Below are 21,190 nucleotides of genomic sequence, written 5' to 3'. Positions count from 1 at the left end.
ATAAGAATGGAATCATTCAATATCTGGCTTCTTTTATTTAGAGTAATGTTTTCAAGATTCAAGCATGTATCAATATTTCATTTTGTTTCATTATTGTATAGTATTCCACTGTGTGGATATACCCCTTTTTAAAATTCGTTCTTCAGTTGATGGACATTTGGGTTGTTTTCATTATTTTACTACTATAAATAATGCAGCTATGAACATTTATGTATACATTTTTACATGGACATATGTTTCAATTCTTTTGGGTATGTAACTAGCAATGGAATTACTAGGTAAGATGATAATCTATGTTTAACATTTTGAGTGACTACCAAATGTTTATCAAAACAGCTGCACATTTTACATTCACTCTAGCAATGTATGAGGGTTCTAATTTCTCCATATCTTTGTCAACACTTGTTATGATCTCTTTTTTTGATAGTAGTAATTTTGGTGGCTGTGAAGTATGTCATTGTGTATTTGATTTGCATTTCTCTAATGACTAATGATGTTGAGCATCTTTTAGTTGCTTACTGACCAATTTTATATCTTTGGAGAAATGTCTACTCAAATTATTTGCCCATTTTTAATAGGGTTGTCTTTCTATTTTTGAGTTGTAAGAGCTCTTTTTGTATTCTAGATACAAGTTTCTTATCAAGTATATGATTTAGAAGTATTTTATCCCATTCTGTGGATTTTCTTTTCACTTTCTTAATGGTGTCCTCTAAAGCACAAAGTTCTTAATTTCGTTGAAGTCTAGTTTATGTGTTTATTCTTTTGTCACTTACATAGTTGGTATCATACCTAAGAAATGATTTCCTAACCCAAGATCATAAAGATTTTGTCCTAAGTTTTTCTTTGAGAGTTTTAGCCCTTATATAGGTCTGTGATCTGTTTTGACTTAATTTAGTAGATGCTGTGAGGTAGGGGTCCAACTTCATTCTTGTGCCTGTAGACATCTAATTTTTCAAGGAACATTTGTTGATAATCTCATGGGACATGTAAATCTCATTTTGAATTGACATATAACCAAAATACCTTTTTACCATTCTTAATTTGTTTTACCAAAGAACAATCTAAAAATGTCCTGGTGTTTCAAATAAATAAATTATTGTATATTACATGAAATGATAATAGGGATACTGTAAACATTTTTTCTAACAATGCATGCCTACTTTTACTATAGCTTTACTTAGAACTTTTAAAAAATTAATACTCTTGTGAAACATATAAGCACTTTCAAGAAATTAATATCCTCTTGAAACTAGAACATGTTTTAGCCCATTCCGGCTGCTATAACAAAATTCCTTAGACTGGGTATTTATTAATTTCTCATGTTTCTGGAGGCTGAAAAGTCCAAGATCAATGCACCAGCAAATTCAGTGTCTGGTGAGGGCTTGCTCTCTGCTTCAAAGATGGTGCCTACTTCCTGCATCCTCACATGGCAGAAGGGAAGAACAATCTTCCCTGAGCCTCTCTTACAAAGGCACCAATCCCATTCCTGAGGGGAGAGCCCTCATGACCTAATCATTTCCTAAAGGCTCCACCTCTTAATATTAATTGCATTGAAGATTAGGTTTCAACATATTAATTTTGGGGGAACGCAGACATTTAGACCACAGCAAACACTAGACTATTTGTAGATAACGGAGTGAGCAATTTTTATGTACAGATGGTTGCTGACTTAGAATGGTTTGACTTACTATTACTCAACTTTACAATGGTATGAAAGCAATATGCATTCAGACTGCCCATACAACCATCCTGTTTTTTACTTTAAGTACAATATTCAATAAATTGCATAAGATATTCAACACTTCATTATAAAATAGGCTTTGTGTTAGATGATTTTGCCCAACTGTAGGCTAATATGTGTTCTCAACATGTTTAAGGTAGACTGGGCTAAGGTAAAGATGATTAGTAGGTTAGGTGTATTAAATGGATTTTTGACTTACAATATTTTCAGTTTACAATAGGTTTATTGGGACATAACCCCATTATAAGTTGAGGAGCAGCTATATTTATCTTTGATTGAAAATTGTTCTGACTCGTTATCTGTGTTTATTTTTCAAAGCATAGGCATTTCATTAATACACTGACAATATGGTGCTATATTTACTTTTAATTTGTCTACTTAGTTTTAAAGTTAAATGTAATGAAAGTCAGGATTCACTGTGAGATGTAAATTACACTTCTTGTATTTAAATTTATCCTGGTTTCTTTATTAAATATCTCTTGCAAAACGTAAACATTCCTTGATTTGAATGTAATCTAAAGTTGTAACAGACCAGCCTCTCCTGCTGCAGCTCTCTGTGCTTTGTTAGGAAAATACCCGATTGAGTAGATTAAAGCCCTGTCATCATAAGTAGGTAGAGCCTCTCCTGAAGTAGCTAGACATTCTCAGGGTCAATCATCTGAGGAAAGTTGCAGCCATGAACTTGAACCCTGAAACTGGGAGTTAACTAGATAGCAAAAGGGACTTCATGCTCTGTTTCATACATTTCTTGGGTTTGGATATTTAAGTTGCTAGATATAATTGGGCATTTGGGGCAGGTTAGAGCTGAATAGGGAGGCACTCATGTGCTGAACTTTAAACTGAAAACAGGTAAACTATATGCCTGTTCCATGACATTCTATGTTTACTTGGAATGTCAGTTCCATGGAATGTCAGTTCCATGGATTGTCAGTTCCATGATATTCTATGTTTACTTCCTTTGTATTATATCCAAATATTTGGTTATCTTGCATTTAAGATTTCAGCCTTGCCTTGGCTGTGCTCTGAGAAATTAAGAAAAGGGACATTTACCTTTGCTTAAACCAGAGTGTTAAATTCAGAGAGTATTAAACTCAGAGCCTCACTCACTATTCTCTCTTTTGAAGCCATCGTTAGTGAGCTATCTAAAGGGGAAGATGAGGCTCTGGAGGCTTGAATAAGGCTTTCAGAGACCTAGCTGGCTTTCCAGTGAAAACTTTGGAGGCTCTTGGTTTATTTTCTTAAGGACTATGGGAGTTTTTCTCTTAAAAGATAAACCTTTTGTTTTATGATAGCAAAAAATATTTTCTTTTCAGTTACATTGCCAGAGAAAAGTACAATTATGTGAGATGAGTTGCTTTACCTTTCTAACTTGTTTACTCGTTAGATAAGTAAACAAAGTTGGCCTTTTATAAGAGGTAGACTTGTTAACATGAACATGTTAGGATGTAGGTGTTCTTTTGCCTTAATCTATATGCACGTGTTACATTCAGAAACATAGTAAATGTTTGACCACTGAACTATCTCTCTCTCTCTCTGCATATTGGATGTGCATATGTGTGTTTGTGTGTATGTATATATATATACTTTAAACTGAAAGTTTAAAAATATATATACACACACCCATATATAAAGGTATATATATATACATACACACATATATAAATATGTGTGTGTGTGTATGTGTATATCTATATTACCTAAGTGTACAGGTGAATCAAATGTAGAGAATAAAACATATTTACCTTTGCTGTTTCTTTACTTTTAGTGTCAAGACATACTGCTTGATGCCTTGTGGGTTTGCTGAATGAATGTAGTTAGAGTAATATTGATTTCCTTGAAAATAATAGTGGTATGTTTCTAATGCCTTTAATTTAGATATCTCTAGCCCAAACTTGAAAGTAGAGCTCTTTCAGTACAAATAACCACTTTATAGAGATTTTTGATGATGTTATTATAATGTTAAATAATACAGTGTTTAAAAATTGGAATTTCGATTTGCCTGGGTATTTCCCTTTAATAGACAGTGTCCTCCAGAAGGAATGAAAAAGCTCAATCTTTTATGTCCTCCTTCATAGGCTAGACAGAGCTTCTGGTACAACTCCTAGACAGATGATTGTATCTTCTTTTGGCTTGTACTGGTCAAAGTGTGCCCAATCCTGTTGATATCGATGGGCCAGTTTTATATAACCCTGTGTAAAGGCCATTAAATGCCTCTGTGTTTTCATTGTCTTACTTTGCAATTATTGTTAGATAGTCATCTGTTTTAAAAATCATTTTTGTTGCTTTTTTTTTATTGATAAAGACAGCACTATATGAACTTTGGAGTTAAAGATGAAAATTCTAGCTGTAATTTCTCTGTGCCTCAGGATTCTTTTTTTTTGTTTTGTTTTTGGTAGTAGAGGGAGAATACCTCCTTTAAATATGTAGTGATTAAAAGAGAAGATATATATATATATATAACATACTTAATGTAATACCTAGAATGTAGATATGTATTTATTCTTGCCTGTCCATTTCCTTGTCAGAAACAATGTTAGTTTCTTTCCTTCGTTCTCTGGTAAATGATCTATGCTAAAATTAATATTTTTATTTGTATAGTATTTTAAAGCTTTTGCCTATAGCTAGTAGCATAGGGCTTATAAATCAATGAAGTTTTTAAAGACTTTATATTTTTGGAGCAGTTTTTGGTTTACAGTGAAACTGAAAGGAAGACATAGAGATTTCCCTTATACCCTTTGCCCCCACAGATCCATCACCTCTCCATTACCAATATACCACACCGGAGTGGTGCATTTGTTACACCTGATGAGTCTACACTGACACATCATCACTCAGAGTTCATAGTTTACATTAGGGTTCACTCCTGGTGTTGTATGCTCCATGGGTTTAGACAAATATATAATGTATTCACCATTATAGTATCATGCAAAGTATCTTCACTGCCCTAAAAATCCTTGTGCTTTTTAAAAGTATCCAAGTTAAGCTTGAAGGTAGACATATTAGAGGCCTAGTAAGAGCCTTGTTCTGTCACTGAGTCTTCTTTTGTACCTTGTAGGCCTAACGAGTTCTTGATTTGCAAGCCCTTAGGACCTAAGGAAGCCTAGAACAGTTTGTGTTTTGCCTAGAGTGAGACTGGCTATAGACAGACAGTTCTGAAGTCTTATATTGTTCTTGAATTGTAAAGAAAATTGTCAAGTTATCTGTGCTAGAATTTTTTTGTTGTTGTTGATACAGAGTTTTGCCCTTGTTGCCCAGGCTGGAATGCAATGGCACGATTTCAGCTCACTGCAACCTCTGCCTCCTGGGTTCAAGTGATTCTCCTGCCTCAGCCTCCTGAGTAGCTGGGATTATAGACATGTGCCACCACACCCAGCTAATTTTGTATTTTTAGTAGAGATGGGGTTTCTCCATGTTGGTCAGGCTGGTCTTGAATTCCCAACCTCAGGTGATCTGCCTGCCTCAGCCTCCCAAAGTGCTGGGATTACAGGCGTGAGCCACTGCGCCTGGCCCTTTATCTGTGCTAGAATATTAAAATACCTGCTTTTCTTGTATGTACTCTAATATTAGTCATGTGTATATGCCAAAATGGATATTTTAAAATATTTTCTAGGCTTTTATAATGTATGTATTTCACTTCATTTTTACTATTCTCTTCCCTAATTATTTACACCTAAAAATAAATATCTCAAAAACCTTGAGGTGAATTTTATGGTCATTCCCATTCTCTGATGCTTTTTACTCTAGTTATAAATGAACAAAGCATATATTAAAGCGAACTAAGTATTTAAGCCTTAGCTTTGCTATTGGTGATTCTGCTCACACCTGAACACTATAAATAGCCTGTCCTGTCAATTTTTTATATTCATGCAAATTGTAGCCTTTCCTTTATTCCTACCTGACTACTTTGTGCTCTGTCATTCACTTCTTTTTCTTAGGAAAAAAAAAAAGGTGACCTAGATATTTGAAGTCTAGCTTGAATTTGCCTTTTTCAAGGACCTTGTAGGAAACTGTCTGCTCCGTCAATAAGCATCCTGTCTTGGGTGGTAGAGAAGTTGGGCCCAATAAGCGCATTTCTCACTGCAGGCTTCAGGTCACTGGGGCTGTTCCTCACACCTGGTGCCCATGGGCTTGTGCCAGTGACAGCAAACAACAAACTTCTCCCTTTCTTGGGAATATCATTGGAAAACATGGAATTCCAATGTGCTCAGAGAATATGGTTTAGAGAAACTCGCAAGTGAAGATGACCTGACTCAAAATGTCAATCAACTAATTAAATAATTGATTTCCTATTGAATATTTAATATCCCAGCAGCAATTAAACTTCATTTAAAGTTACTTCATACTTCCTTGGATATTTTATTATTTAGAATGTTACAGAATTATAGCGAGGGTTTTCTTTTTCCAGGAGAGGCAATGGGTGAAAGGAAATGTCTTTTAGAGAGCTGTAGACTAGACCATTGCGTATACTACTCACAAAGGAGGCCTGGGCTATAAAAGCCGTGACGACATCATCAGTGTCTGACTGCTAATTGAAAACCTGGGAATGAATGAGGGCATGGAGGAGAGGCAGACAGTGGAAGGAAAAGAGCACAGAACAGGGTTGTATTAGTCTGTTCTTACACTGCTAATAAAGACATATCTGAGACTGGGTAATTTATAAAGGAAAGAGGTTTAATTGACTCACAGTTCCCAACGGCTGGGGAGGCCTCATAATCATGGCAGAGGTGAATGTGGAGCAAAGTCACATCTTACACGGTGACAGGCAGGAGAGCTTGTGTAGGGAAACTGCCATTTATAAACCATCAGATCTCGTGAGACTTATTCACTACCATGAGAACAGTATGGGGAAAACTGCCCCCAGATTCAATTATGTCCACCTGGTTCTGCCCTTGACACATGCGGATTATTACAATTCAAGGTGAAATTTGGGTAGGGACACAGCCAAACCATATCAAGGGTGCTTACAGATTCCAATAGTTAATGAAATAATAGGCCCAGCCACGCATTTTTATTGACAGTAGAACCAGCGGATTTATTCCTTAAAATTTCGATGTCAATGTGGAGATGTACTCTAGATACTACAGCTTCAAAATTAACAGTTTTTTCATTTCAATTAGGTTTGAATTCAAGAAGATACATTCAAAGAAAATATATATTAGTACATCCTATTCTTTTGGTTACGATTTTTGATTTTACATGTGCAGTTTTAAATTTGTTTTTGATCTTTTTAAGGAACAATATTGGAAAAACAAACAAGGCAGATAGCTTTTATTGATACTTTAATTGCTGATTTGGGTTTGGGTTCTCTTGAGACTAGAATTGTTTTTTCTTGCATGAAAAGAAACTCTCATGAATATTTTTCCTTACTGGAATTTGGAAGATATAACCTAAAATAGGAACTAAAGTTTATATTTAAAATTGTAGCCTCCCATATAAGCAGTCTTATTTATTGAATTTCAAGTATTTATTTTATTTCACTCAGAAGGTGGGTTTTATATGTATGATTTAAATTTTTTTTTTGTAAAGCCTTGCCTAGTCTTCTACATCGTTATTAAATAACGATAAATTGAGTCAAAGAGTTGATTTCCAGTCATTAATTTACTACAAAGTCTTATGCTTTCAGTTAAAACATTTTATTATTTGTATTACACTATATACTGGCTGATTTGATCACCGCTGTGTCTTGTACACTGTGCTAGAAATCAGGATACAGGAGCACAAAATACTTAATCTTGGCTCTAGCTGAGCACCTGCCCCTGGATCGATCCTGCCTAGTAGTGAAGATTAAGACAATATGGATGTAGATTTCATTTGTGGGGTGTAACTGTGGCAGCAGAGGTATTACTTTTTACCAGCATGAGTGACCTTTCCTATCACTGTGTGTTTCCAGTTCCATTTGGGTACAGTGAGCTGAAATGATTGGCCAGATGTTATGGCTCATTTTTCTAAAGTCTCCCTTTAACTAGTTGTGTTACATTACTCTGCCTTTTTGAACTCTGTTTTGTTTAGTTCAAACAAACAAAAAGTTTAGTCAACCAAAGCAGAATTTAGCAAATGCGTATTTATTAATCGAAATTCTCTCACATCTCACCTATTCTTTATCTTGCAGAATCAGCATAATTCACTAGCAAGCCTGTATTTTAATGAAATTGTTTCAAGTTACTGGAAATTTAGTTAGAATTGCATAAACTACCAATATCTCTTGAATCACTTAAAAATTTACTTTAGCCCTTAATTGAAAAACCACCAGAAGAAATTGATTTGGTTTTGTATAACGTAATTCCTTTTGGTGAATGTTTAGTAAGGCTAAAGAATCTGACACATCTGCTTACTGACATATATATATATATATATATAATATGTAAGATATATATTAAAAATACGTGAAATATCACCTGAAACTTTAAAATTGACTTTTACATGTATTATTCTTCAATAAAGTGAATAAGGTATGGACTTTTGCAGTGATAAAAAGAATACTTCTGCCAGCCTTTCTCCTTCACAGCTGAACATAATCACTTAAATGAACCATCATGCACTTAGACTGCAAACATACTCGCCTTACTTTTGTAGTACAACCATTTGTGCCCATTGAATTGTAAGTTCCAAAAAAATCTGACTCTGGCTTACTCATTAATAAATGTTCAGTACCCACATTTTTGTGGGTACTGTGTTTTGCTGACAGTAGATGCTCAGTATATTTTTAATAATTGAATTGATTAAATTGTTTATTTTAAGGTCTCTTCAATAGATAATCAGAACTTGAAAGAGAAGTGTAAATAATAGCAGCATCTTCTTTGTACTTTGAAACTACATCTAGAAAGAATGACTGTAACAATGTATTCCTAATTTGTATGTCCAAAGACATTTCAGGTCTGCTTTAGTACGATGTCATAGTAGGGTCACATGTACAATTAGACATAGACTTTCAGAGTTGAAAGGATCCTGAAATGTCATTATTCCGGCTTTCCATCCAATGCTTGAGTTCCTTCTGTAGCAGTTGTTCTCAACTTTTGCTGTATATTAGAATGAGTTGGCAAGTTTTAAAAATCCCAGTGCTCAGGTCCCACCTCAGCCCAATTATATAAGAATTTCCAGGAGTGAGACCTAAGCATTGATATTTTTTTAGAACCCCATAGGTGATTCCAGTGTGCATTCAAGGTAGAGAGCTGTTGTTCTACAAGATCTCTACAAAATGTTTTTCCAATCTAATTGAACTCCTCTGAAGATGAGCACCTCACTACCAAAGTTTGACTTGTGTTTATTCCATTTATTCAAATAATAAGTATAAGAGTGTTTAAATTATAAGCTGGTGAAGTGAAATAACACAAATCAAGCTCACCAATTTTAATACTCAGCTGTTGATAAACAACACTGAAGAGTGACATTTAAATTTGAATTATCTTCTTTGAAGTAGCATTGCAGCACTTTTGAATGACTTCCAAAAGGCTGATCATAAAAATCACTTCAATCATTTTCAAATTTTACTTTAGCAGCAATGAAGTTATTTGGTATGACTCAGATGAACTTTCTGCTCTGTCTTGGAGTTATTATGGTCATTTCATTTTCTGCAACCTGGGGAAACAGAGAAGGGATGAGCAGACTTGTTTTTACGTGTACCTTACATATTTACCTTACAGTGTTTATAGTTAAAAGTTAGGCACTTTCAGAAATGTGCTAGCTTCACAGGAAGGTAATTTACCATGTAGAAAATTTCAAATATACTGAAAAAATTGAGTGGAATAGTGAAGGCTTGGTTTTTGTAAAGCTCTTTGATTTTAGAGAAGAATTTTCAGAGGAAGCGCCATGTGACCACACACACAAACACACAAGCCTGTATTCTTGCTTAGGAACTTATCTGTCCTGAGACCATCCACCTGTATGTCAGCTCTTTTGAGTACCTTTACATTTTTGGTTCTTTAGTAGGACCTGGGTACGAAAAGTCAATATATAACATCACTGATAAATATTTAAGTAGTTCTAAGGTCTTAAGAGCTGTGTTTGAGTTTCACCTCCCTTCCTACTCATGGTGTAGCCTTGGGTAAATTATTATTTTCAGCCTTAGTTTCCCTATTTTTACAGTAGAAAGAATGCCATATATCTTGTAGGAATGTTATGAAGATTTATAGTAGTAATGCATATAAAGCTTCACAGTAGCCCCTGCGTTGTAGAAAGGGCTCATGGACTTAAATTTTGTGATACATTGGAATACCAGCATTGCTGGGCAGACTACAATGATGATACATTTTCTTTTTTTTCCTGACAGTGGTAGGAAAAAGTCCTGAGACTAGTTCTGTAGAGAACATCATCTGTATGCTCCTTTATAAAAAAAAAAAACTATTCTGAGACATGACCTTAGATTGTTCCTTTACCAAAATGAGTTTCCTGTTGGAAGTCCTAATGCCACAGCACATGGGTAAAACATGGGTCTCTTTAAGAATATAGAGGATAGGGGATGGTTGACGCCCTTAGATTTTCTCTGGGGAACCAGGAAAGCTAGCCTTTCTAGTGGCATATGTCAACCAAGACTTTCCTGGCATGTCTTCATTGCTAGTCTTCTCGTCTGCTGCTTTGTAGAGTTGCCAGATAAAGGACAGCCATTTAAATTTGAATTTCGGATGGATAACTAGATTTCTGTTAGTATAAATAGGCCTCAGATGTTGCAAGGGACTTTTATATTTATTCATTATTTACCTGAAATTAAAATTTAACTGAGCATCCTGTAGGTTTCTTATTTTTTCTAAATCTGACAACCCCTACCTACGTGCTATGTAGGAATTTTGGGGTTAGATGTTGGGCAGGTTTTATCCTAGACTAATATATTACTATTTTTGAATGAAGTAGAGAGAAATACTTCTTAGTAAGTGAAAAGACTAAATTATAGCATTAAAATGGATTCATTGGTTAAAATACTACAAATATGATTGTTACAAATTAATATCAATGAAGTAGACGATGATCCAGATAGAAGAACATCTTCCTACTTATCTGATCCCAAGAACTTCAGGGAATCTTGAACCTAAGCATCTTCCAACTACATACTTAAGGCATATTAAAGAGAATGTGTGATAGTATGAGTATATCCTTTTTAAAGAAAGTCTGAAATTAAACAGGGTTGAAGTTTGATTATTCTTTGTTTAAAGCTTGTTATGTACATTTTATTTACATATATTTTACATATATGTTAGTGTAGCAATTCCTAATTACTCCATAACACACTGAATTCTCCTTTCTGTAAACTTGTAAAGCATTTACTTTGTTATTCATTTATTCATATTAAGTAAGCATCTTATTTAATATTCTTGGCACATCGATCTTCTATGTGCCAAGAATTGTGCTTGGTGCTAAGGATATAAAAATAAGAGCAAATCTCTGTCCATGTGAAGCTCATCATACAGCTCTGGAAACAGATACAATATTGACATTGTAATGCAACGTGACAAGAGCTATAACAATGAAATGAATTGCTTCTGAGATCCAGAAAAAGTAGTCTGATGGAGGTTTCACTGGAGAAGGGACATTTAGACTGGATTTTCTAGGATGAATAGAAGTTTGCTGGCTAAGAAGGGAATAAGGCTATTTTAGGCAGAGGAGAGAGAGAGATAATGAGTAAAAAAGAATAAAAAAACCCTCAAACCCAGCACCCCATCCTGTGAAATAACCTGTTGTGACTTGGAACTAGTGAGAAGATGGCATGGGGAGGGGCATCCTGGAAACAGGGTAGAATGTACAGAGTTGGTGATTCGATTTAAAGACAGGCAAGAGGAGCCCATGAAGAACATTTTGTATCAGGTTATAAATTTTGTTTTTATTGTATAGTCAACAGGGTTTTAAATAAGACTGAGGCCTTAAGTCGGTAAGACCTAATTGTTTGTTTCAGGAATATACCTGGAATATGAAATAACACGTGGCCAGAAATTATTGCAATAGTTCATGGGATACATGAGGACAATAGGAATAGTGTAGTTGCACTAGAAGTGGAGAGATCTTGAATGCAAGACATTTCTAAGTTAGAATTATTAGGATTTGAACAATTTTTCTGTTGGTTTTTTTTTTTTGGTATGCGGAAGAAGGTATGAGGATAAAAAATAGGGGTAGTTCATGTATGTGAACTATGTGTGTTATTTCCTTAAGGCCTTAAGGTCATTAGAGGCAGGGTTTCTCTCCTAACAAACAGTACTCAATACATTCTTGTTCAATTTAAGAAGAAACACAAAATGTTTAAGATGGGTGCATTTGTGTGTCTGTACTTCATTATTATTTTGACAAATCTAGTCGGTATTATAAGAATAACAGGATGCACATTGGCAAACCCATTTTTTATCTCACTTAAATAAAATAATCCAGTTGTCTGACACATAATGATTTTATCAAAATTAACCTTTGTCTTTGATAACTTCTGCCCTGTGATTGTTATCATTTACTTTAAAATATAATCATGGCCAGGTGTGGTGGTGTATGCATATAATCCCAGCTACTCAGGAGGCTGAGGTGGGAGGATCAAGACCAACCTGGCAACATAGCGAGACCCCATCTCATAACAAACAAACAAAAATATTTGTATCAAAACATCACATGTACCCCATAAATATATGTATGTATCTATTATGTACCCATAATCATTAAAAATTTTTAAAATAAAAATATAATAATATATAGTTCTTTTCATTTTTTAATGTGTCAATAGAATTGTTCTTTGATGCCAGGCATGGTGGCCCACAATTGTAATCCCAGCACTTTGGGAGGCCAAGGCAGGAGATCACTTGAGGCCAGGAGTTCAAGACCAGCCTTAGCAACATAGTGAAACCCTGTCTCTACAAAAAATTTAAAAAATTAGCTGGGCATGGTGGCATATGCCTGTCATTCCAGCTACTCAGGAGGCTGAGGTAGGAGCATTATTTGAGCCTGGGTAGTTGAGGGTGCAGTGAGTTGTGGTTGCAACACTGCACTCCAGCTTAGGCAACAAAGCAAGACCTTGTCTCAAAAAAAAAAAAAAGATTTATTCTATTTGATAGTTAAAGAATTCAATGCTGGGTAATTCTGAGACAGACCAAATTGTGGACTTTGAATTCGTAGTTTTAGCTTTGTCGCTCAGCATTAAAATCATAAAACCTGAGACAAAGAAGCAACAAGCAGTAATGCTTTATATGTAAGGACTTTCTTGTTCCAAGAAATGTATCACCTTATGTACAACACAATGTACTATTTAAATGTAACATAAATTATATATTCCTATGCATTATTTTTCTGTTCATGTATATTTTTATATTCAAAAATGCTATTTGTGAGTCGAGTTTTACATGGGTGTATTAAGGGAGGCACACCAGTTGATGAGGTCTTGTGTGAGGTCTTTAAACACACCCAGACTCTAAGGCAGCAATGGATAACCTTGAACAGGTAAGGAGCAGGTGGCCCTAGGGTAGGGAGAAAGTGCGACATTGTAACATCCCTTTGGATAATGTCTGCAGCCAGATCCTGTGTCACCATGACTCAGCATCGAACAGACATTGATTGCACAGCATAAGGAGCACACAGGAGGCAAAGCTGGTCTGTCACATGGCAATTAGTTTGAGACACCACACCTGTATTCCCACAGCACATCTCATTCCCCCATATCTTTGGCTACCACAGAGGAAAGCAGAATGGATCTGGGCAATTTATTGTCTTACTTTTGTTGAGGAGAGGGAGAGCAGCAGAATGCATGCTGTTCCACTTTTTCTGTGCTGCAGTGGGCATATTGGTCATTGCTGGGAGCCCTTCAATGAAGGACAGTGACAGAACACCAAAAAGTGTCAGGAGCTTCCATGTGGCTGAAAAACCACATTCAAAGGACATCAGCCAGTGTTCTAGTGTTAGGCTGTGACTTGGGCATGTAAATGGGCCAACGATTCCAGTTTTGCATGGAAAAGACACATGATTAGTTTTTCAATGAGGAAGTAGACAAGTTTTACTAATCTGTTGACTGAGAGGTTATGATATATTCATGATGAAATCTCTCTGGAGCAAGTCCTGTGAAACAGTGTAATGACTTGGCACAGGATGGCTGGATTCGCTTTAAAAAAATTATTATTATTCATGTTTATTTAGGTCCAAAGGATCCATTATACTTCAGCTTTATATGCTATTAAATTTAGAGATGACACAAGTCAGGACACATCTTACATAGTTCCTTTCATGGGACAAAAGACCTGATAGAATAAGGTGGCATTTATGGGCCTTTAATATCAACATTACAAAAGAAGGGGAATTGCATTTTCTTTATATGTAAGAAAATAATGACTAATTTAGAGTAATTCTGAAATGAAATCATGGCATTATTGTCAGGATTGGTAAATCTTTTAAGCTATTATCATTTCTGTCATGCAGCTGCATTCAGTGTCTTAAGTAGGCAATGTGATATTTTCACAGGAATTATCAAATAAACTCAGTATGTTAGCTTCTCAGGGACTCTGAAGCTTTGAATATAGAGGAGGAGAAGGTCCGATGAGGGGAAAAAGACCTTCTGAACCCCCCGTGGTCATAATTCCAGGGAAAGAAGGAGAAGAAACTTAAATATTTATTAACTCCTTACTGTCTGTTAAGATTTTTAATGTATTTCATTCCCTTTAATTTTGAAAGCAATTCTGTGAGTTGAATATTATTTCGATTTTTTTGCTAATGAGAAAACAAGCTCAGACAAGGTGAACAGAAACTGACATATTAAAACCCCTATCATGTAGGTACTGTGTAGGAAGTTAAGATGTATTTTCTCATTTAATTATCAAAATAAGTATTATTTTATGTATGTGAATTAAAATAGGCTAGATTATACTTTGTTAACAAATAGACCCCGAATCTCAGTGGCCTAATAATATAAAGGTTTATTTTTCGCTCACACAAAGTTTACTCTGATGCCAGGGGACTTCCCAAGCCAGTTCCTCCTGTGGTTCCTTGGCAGTCGAGGCCAAGGGAAGGGAAGTAGCACCACGATGCGGTCACACTCCCTGGAATGAGGACTCCTTGCTTGTTGCCACAGGGAAAAGTAACAGGAGAAGAGTGCATGGGTTCTTAAGGCCTCAGCCCGGAACTTAGGCACGTCCTCTTCCCTCTTAGTCCATCGTCCGGGGTCTAGTCACATGGGCTCACCGCACTGTGGGCAGGCTGGGAATTGCAAGAGAGAAGATGGATAGCAGTGACCCCAACTGGGTCTGCCATGGCACTGTCACCCCCATTTTAAAAATGAGAAGACTGAAGTTCAGAGAGGTTAGATCATGTATCCTTGATCACTTCCTTGGTGATCTGTAGACTTAGTTCTTGAAACTAGATCTCTCTCAGTCCAAAGAATCTGTTTTTTTGCCCTCTACTCCATCTTACCCCACACACACTCCGAGTAATTTGGTGGTTTGGAGTTAGGTGTGGATCTGTGGTCGCCAGCCTTCAAGATGGCTCCTGTCATCCTTGCCTCCTGGGGTTCATGCCCTTGTTGTTCCCTCTGTCAGTGAATAGAGCTGACCTGTGTAACCAGTGTGGTATTGCAGAAGAGACAAAGTGTGACTTCTGGGACTAGGTCATAAAAGACAGTGGTGTTTTCATGTGTCAGTGCTCTCTGTTGGATCACTTGCTCTGGGGAAAGCCAGCTGCCATCAGGTGGGGACACTAGAGCAGCCCCAGGGAGCTCCCATATGGCAAGGAACTGAGACCTGCTGCCAACACCCAGGACCAATTTGCCATCCATGAGAGTGGGCCGTCTCGAAAGTGGGTGAGTCAACCCAGGTCAGCCTTCAGATGGCTGAGCCCAGGCCAACATCTTAACAGCAAACTCATGAGAGACCCCGGGCCAGAACCACTCAACTAAGCTGCTCCCAAATAATTCTTGACCCACAGAAATTGTGTGAGATGATAAATGCTTACTGCCATTTTAAGAAGCTAAGTTTTGGGGTAATTTATTATGTGGTAATAGATAACAGTACAAACCTTTTTGGATTATTTCCTTTCTCTGTGTTTTTCCCTCAACTCTGGGACAATTCCTACTTTTAACGGTGAGTTTTTAAGTTAGCTAAATGAGAAAGTAATTGCCACACAATGTTATTAAATTTTAGTTAAATACATCTTATTATTTACTTTAATCTTGTAGTTCTAGGCAAGCTCTGTATGAAGGTCTATACTAAAAAATGATATACTCTGCTAGTTCAGAAGGGAGAAGTTTTGAAATTTACTTTCCATCAGATGTGTATTTTTCTGTTTTAAGATATTACCTGCTTGAGATTATTTTATAGTTTAAATTATATTGTGAAGTTTTGAGAAAGAACAAGCCAAGTACATTTTTATTAAGAGTTTACTGTCAGGAGGAAGACAGAATCTAGAAGTAACCGCTTTTTTTTTTTTTTTTTGCAAGGAGAATGTTGTCAGTGTTTCAGCCAGTGCTTGCTGCTGAGGCAGGAGAGAATAATTGTGTAAAGAGGGGGCTCCCGCAGTGCAGGACAGGAAGCCACCATGTGAGCACCACATCCACGTGCAGGTCGCAGGCTTCATCATGTCCTGAATACCATGCCTTAGCATTTTATGTGAGTAATCTTAGATTATTCATCAAAGAACAGGTTATGTTTACAAATATAATGGTTTTAAGGAATATTATAATTCAGCATCTTGACCACTGGTACTGGTACGACATGTTATAATATACTGTGCTTTTAAGTATTTCAATCACTCATGATTTACTCTTTAATGTTGTACAATGTTTCTGAGATTGTCTCTAAGCTGGGCAATCTTGTGTTTCCCAGGGTACCAGGAGGGGAAGACTGGGTACGAGTCAGTAGTCTATGAACTCCAGTGAAAGGCAGCAGGATACAATTTCTATTTGATTTAACATTCTCTTAATATCGCTGTTTTAATAACCTTGTGTTGGGTGAGATAAAATTTTCTTAATGAAAACCTTTTCACTAACCATTGATGCCCGTTTGCTCCCTACCCCCATTAACAAACACTTCCTATATATGCACTCTAAACTTTCTATCTTAGCTTACTTTTTGACAGTTGGGCAAATGACAGTGGAGAGAACATCGTTTAGATCAAACAACATATTATTGTTGGAAATATGGCTGTCTCATAGAAATATAGCCAAGTCAGGGAAATAGTGACTATATATTATATTAACATATACAAATTTTGTAGGTCTACATATACAAAAAATACAGACACATATACATTTCCACATATAACTATATATAAACTATATGTAACTATAATTATAACTATACACACACACACACATATATACATAAACAGGTTGGAAGTAGGAGATCCCCAAGGAAGTGGAGACTGAAATTCAGACATGAGGACCTTAGCAAGGTGAGTGAGACAGAGAACTGATGAGAGATTCCGTGAAGGAACATCTAACAGATTTTAGTGGACAAAGCAAAACAAGGAATCAAAGATAACGTAAAAATTTCTAATGAAAAGTCATACTTTAACAAGCATGGGGAAATATAATTACAAAATTTTGATATACATAATAATTTTTATGAGTGGAATCCAGAGGGGTGGCTGCAGCAGGAATTATTATCGCCGTTTTGTAAATGAAGAAACCGGCTCAAAGAATTCTAATTGATTTTTTTAAGGTTTCATAGTCGAGGATAAAGCCAAAATTGGAATCTGGGGGTGTTGACTTCAGATCTTTCCATTTCCATGGATTCCTCTACTGGTTGTCCAGGCATGGCCCTCTAGGATCCATGCTGTGCTATCCTGTCATGCCTAGGCTGTGTGTGTGTGTGGACTTTCCCGATTAGAGGACCCAGACTTTGAGATTCTCAAAGGGGCTGTGACTCGATAGAGCTTAAGAACTTTGTTTCTCCCTGGTGACTGCCTGGCTCAAGGGACCAAAAGGATGCCGAAATTAGAGGGATGGTCCTGCTTAATAATTAGATCATGGAAAATTACCTTCCCACAATGGAGAGACCTAGTGGTGTAAAGAGTCCTGATCGTGGAACAAAAAAGAGCAAGAGCGTTGGAAGTTAGGTAAATTTTTAAGGGAAAAATCTTACTTGGGACTGGGCTAACTCTGCATCCCACTTAGGGAAACAGGTCAGACTGAACAGTTTAGGCCACATGGATGTTATGACTAAGCAACAGTTTTGCATCTCGCCCATATGTGTGCGGTTTCCAGTTTTTTGGACATTTCTCCCATAGACAGTTGTTTTTGCGCTGTGTTGTGTGCTGATGCTCAACTGCAGAGGAACTGAATGGAGAAGTTCGGAGAGACCGTGGTTTCTGACCACTGGCTGCGGTGCTGTGGATGGTTCCAGTGAAGGGTGGATGCCTTTTGTTGAAAACTTGCTTAGACTTTGTCATCAAGGTCTGTCTCTGCCATTGTATAATCTAAAGTCAGATCTGTTTATACTTCATAAGTATTGTTGGATTTAATTGGCAATATATAGAAATGTCTATTGAGAAGTCCTTCAATTGCCATAATTCCTTTTTTCTCAGGAGTAGTAAATAGGAAATACTCTTAAGCATGAAATAGTGAAGAGCTAAAGTGGGAGGGCTGGAATTTGAAACTGCCTGAACAAACTCAGTCTATAGAAGAACCCCACTACTGTTGGAGTTACTGTGACTATGTGAGCAACCTTCTAAGGCTGAATTGAGTCCACCATGAGGTTGTGGCCTGTTATACACATTTCAAAACCATGAAAACAAATTGGAATGAAAGTAGTGTCATGCTAAAGCATCCTGGTTGCTCTTAAACCTCAAGCGTGGTGCCTGGAAACATATTTTACAGCACAAGTGCTTTTGATCATTTGAGTGTTCACTAAGGAAATCATTGCATTGCATTATTACAGATGTGCACATTTGTCCTGTTGAAATTGACTTAAAAAGTTTAGTGTAAAATCCAGTGGCACTTACAGCATCTTCCTTATAATAAAAAAATAGCAATAACACAATTTCCTTCAGATCCACAACCATGTACCTGGGTACCCAAATGATCTAAAATTGTTAGCTTAGTTCTGCCTCCATCTCAGGTGCAAACAAGGAAGCTGAAAGTGTGTTTGGGGGCTAAGATATTCAAATGCAACAAAATAATAGTCAAGATCTTTCTTCAGGAAAAGATCCATTGAAAGATGCTTGACCGGATCCTGCAGGGCACTGAGTTCCATTCCCCTGAAAAATGGAAATACCTCCCTGTTAAATGTTAGACATGAAGGTAAAGAATCTTGGCTATACATTTGTGGAAGCAGATAGAGAAGAAATCAATCAAACTATTCAGAGTGGCAACAGGACAAATAAAGAGCTCCCAACAGCGGTCACAGGCAGATGATGGAGACATCACATTAGAGAAATAAAGAATAATATATTTTCTCTGGTTCAAGAAATGCCTTTTGTTTTTCCTTCTTTCATGATAATAATAAACATTAATCTTAATGGCAGAATCCTGCTATGGGAAAAAGAGCCTTTTCTAACAGAATGCAGTGGTGGTGTACTGGAACACATAGTGTTCTAATTGAGCATGTACCGTGCCTACATTTTTAGAGCACTTTACAGTTTACAAAGCTCTTAATACTTCTTATCTCATCCAAATAGGCTGGAGTCCTATTTCTGATTTCCCAGTTGACCATGTGAAATACAGAAACTTGCTCAACCTCTCTCAGAATCACTTTCTTTTCCTTGCAAAATGAGGAAATTAATGCCATCCCAAATGAATATTTTCTTTCTAAATCAGTGAATAAGAGTATGTTTTCTCTATAAATAAATTAGCAACTCTAATAACTGGAGGTCACAACTGATCTAAATGTTAAGTCGATTAGCCATTCAATTTGAATTTCAGAGTATATTAATTTTGACTGTGATTGGTGCAAAATTACATTTCGATTTCTTTGTTACTTAAACATTTTTCTTTCAGATGTGTATATCGCTTAAAACATTGAATTTTATTGTATTTCATGTTACCACAATGAAATATTATTAAAGTCAAGTCAGTTTTTATGCCTTAATGGTTTAATATTCTTAACATGCTCACTATTTTTCATGAGTTTTTTTCCTATAGAAAGTAAATCATTCTCTTTTTCAACACTTCAATAAAGTAACCTTTTCCATGTGGATTTAATTAACATGTAAGTTTTTCCCTTCATGATATGATTAGATAAAGATAGTTATTATTTTAATCTGATTTTGAAAATTTTACCCTGCAAAATCGTTATTTAAAATTTGATTTTTTTTCTATACTTGTATGGACTTTAGAAATGAATACCAAAATAAAATTCTTTTCTTTCTTCTTTTGGCATTGGATAAAATAGTGGTGTGGGGACCGTGGGTTCTGTTCTCACTAAACTCATAATTTTATGAGAAAGAGAGACACAGATTTATTGAACATACAAGTGCTATGTCAACAAAGTGCTATTGTACATAGAGGTAACAGCTGATTTTGCCTGCAGGCAAGATTAACTTCCCCCATATCATTCTGTTCATATTGCAGTTATCCTGTTGATAAGATATTATAATGAGTAAAGTTTCCATCTCCTCTGCTAAATATTTAACCTCTTAGAGCAGAAGCACTTTTATTTATCTCAATATCTCTATTCCTTACCTTGAATTATGCTCATTAAACATTTACTGAATTCAGTTTGGTGGAGAGAAGTTGGAAGAGTCCATAGAGGAGATAACATTCAGCGAATGAGATAATACTTGACATAGGCTTGAATAATAATGAGCCAGAAAAAGGATAAAATAGGGGTGAGGAGGAAAGTACAGTCCCAGCAAAATCACGAGGGAATGAAAGCTTGTAAAGTATTTGTAAAAGGGTGACCTAGTGTTAGGAGTGGCTAGAAATGGAGATGAAACGGTTAAACCCAGGCCATAATTATAAGGGCCTGGACTATCATGGCAATGAATTTAGAGTCTTCTGGAACAAACAGATCACATCAGTTTCTGGCAGTAGTGAGGACACTGCCAGCAGCAGTGGCCCCAGGAAGAAGGGCACGACAATACTTCAAATAAGAAGATGAAGTCCTGAACCAAGGCAGTGGCCAAGGAAATTGACAAGAGGACATGATACCAAGAGACAATGAAGACTGAAGGAGACTGGGCTACTGACACCATGAAACCACCATGTCAGCCCTGGACTGCTTTTCATGTCCACACTGTTATTTGAGAGATTAAAAAAAAAAATCCTATCTTGTTCAAGCAAATGCTATTAGGTTCTCTGTTATATCAGTTAAAATCATAACCTAATGAATACAAGGAACACATCCAATGGGTTCAGTTTGGAAGATGTGAAATCTGAAGTTGTTTTAAGGGTCTAGAATTCAAAATAGTGTTCAAAGGTAAAGACAAAAGTTTGGAAATGAATCCCACATGAATTCATAGCTGAAACCATGGAACTGAGGAACAACAGCATTTGCAGGGAAGGCAAATAAGGAGGGAGTGGCAAACGGTGCAGAAAACATTCAGGGAAAACAGAGCAGCATTTCTGGAAGTGGA

General features: G+C 36.3%; 1 protein-coding gene and 1 long non-coding RNA gene across 2 annotated transcripts in view; one reads left to right on the top strand and one right to left on the bottom strand.

The window, feature by feature from the left end:
- FGF14 (fibroblast growth factor 14) overlaps positions 1-21,190 on the top strand; it is a 693,562-nt gene that overhangs the window by 19,182 nt on the left and 653,190 nt on the right. The gene's annotated exons all lie outside the window — the stretch shown is intronic.
- LOC104001905 (uncharacterized) lies at positions 9,074-15,206 on the bottom strand. Its single transcript, XR_673908.3, has 2 exons — positions 15,095-15,206; positions 9,074-9,316 (listed from the first exon to the last, which is right to left on the bottom strand). It is a non-coding gene; the product is annotated as an uncharacterized LOC104001905 (long non-coding RNA).

This window comes from Pan troglodytes, chromosome 14 (assembly GCF_028858775.2).
Source record: "Pan troglodytes isolate AG18354 chromosome 14, NHGRI_mPanTro3-v2.0_pri, whole genome shotgun sequence".
NCBI lineage: Eukaryota > Metazoa > Chordata > Mammalia > Primates > Hominidae > Pan > Pan troglodytes.
Note: the sequence above shows the minus strand (reverse complement) of the source record. Positions and strands in the feature narration are given on the sequence as shown.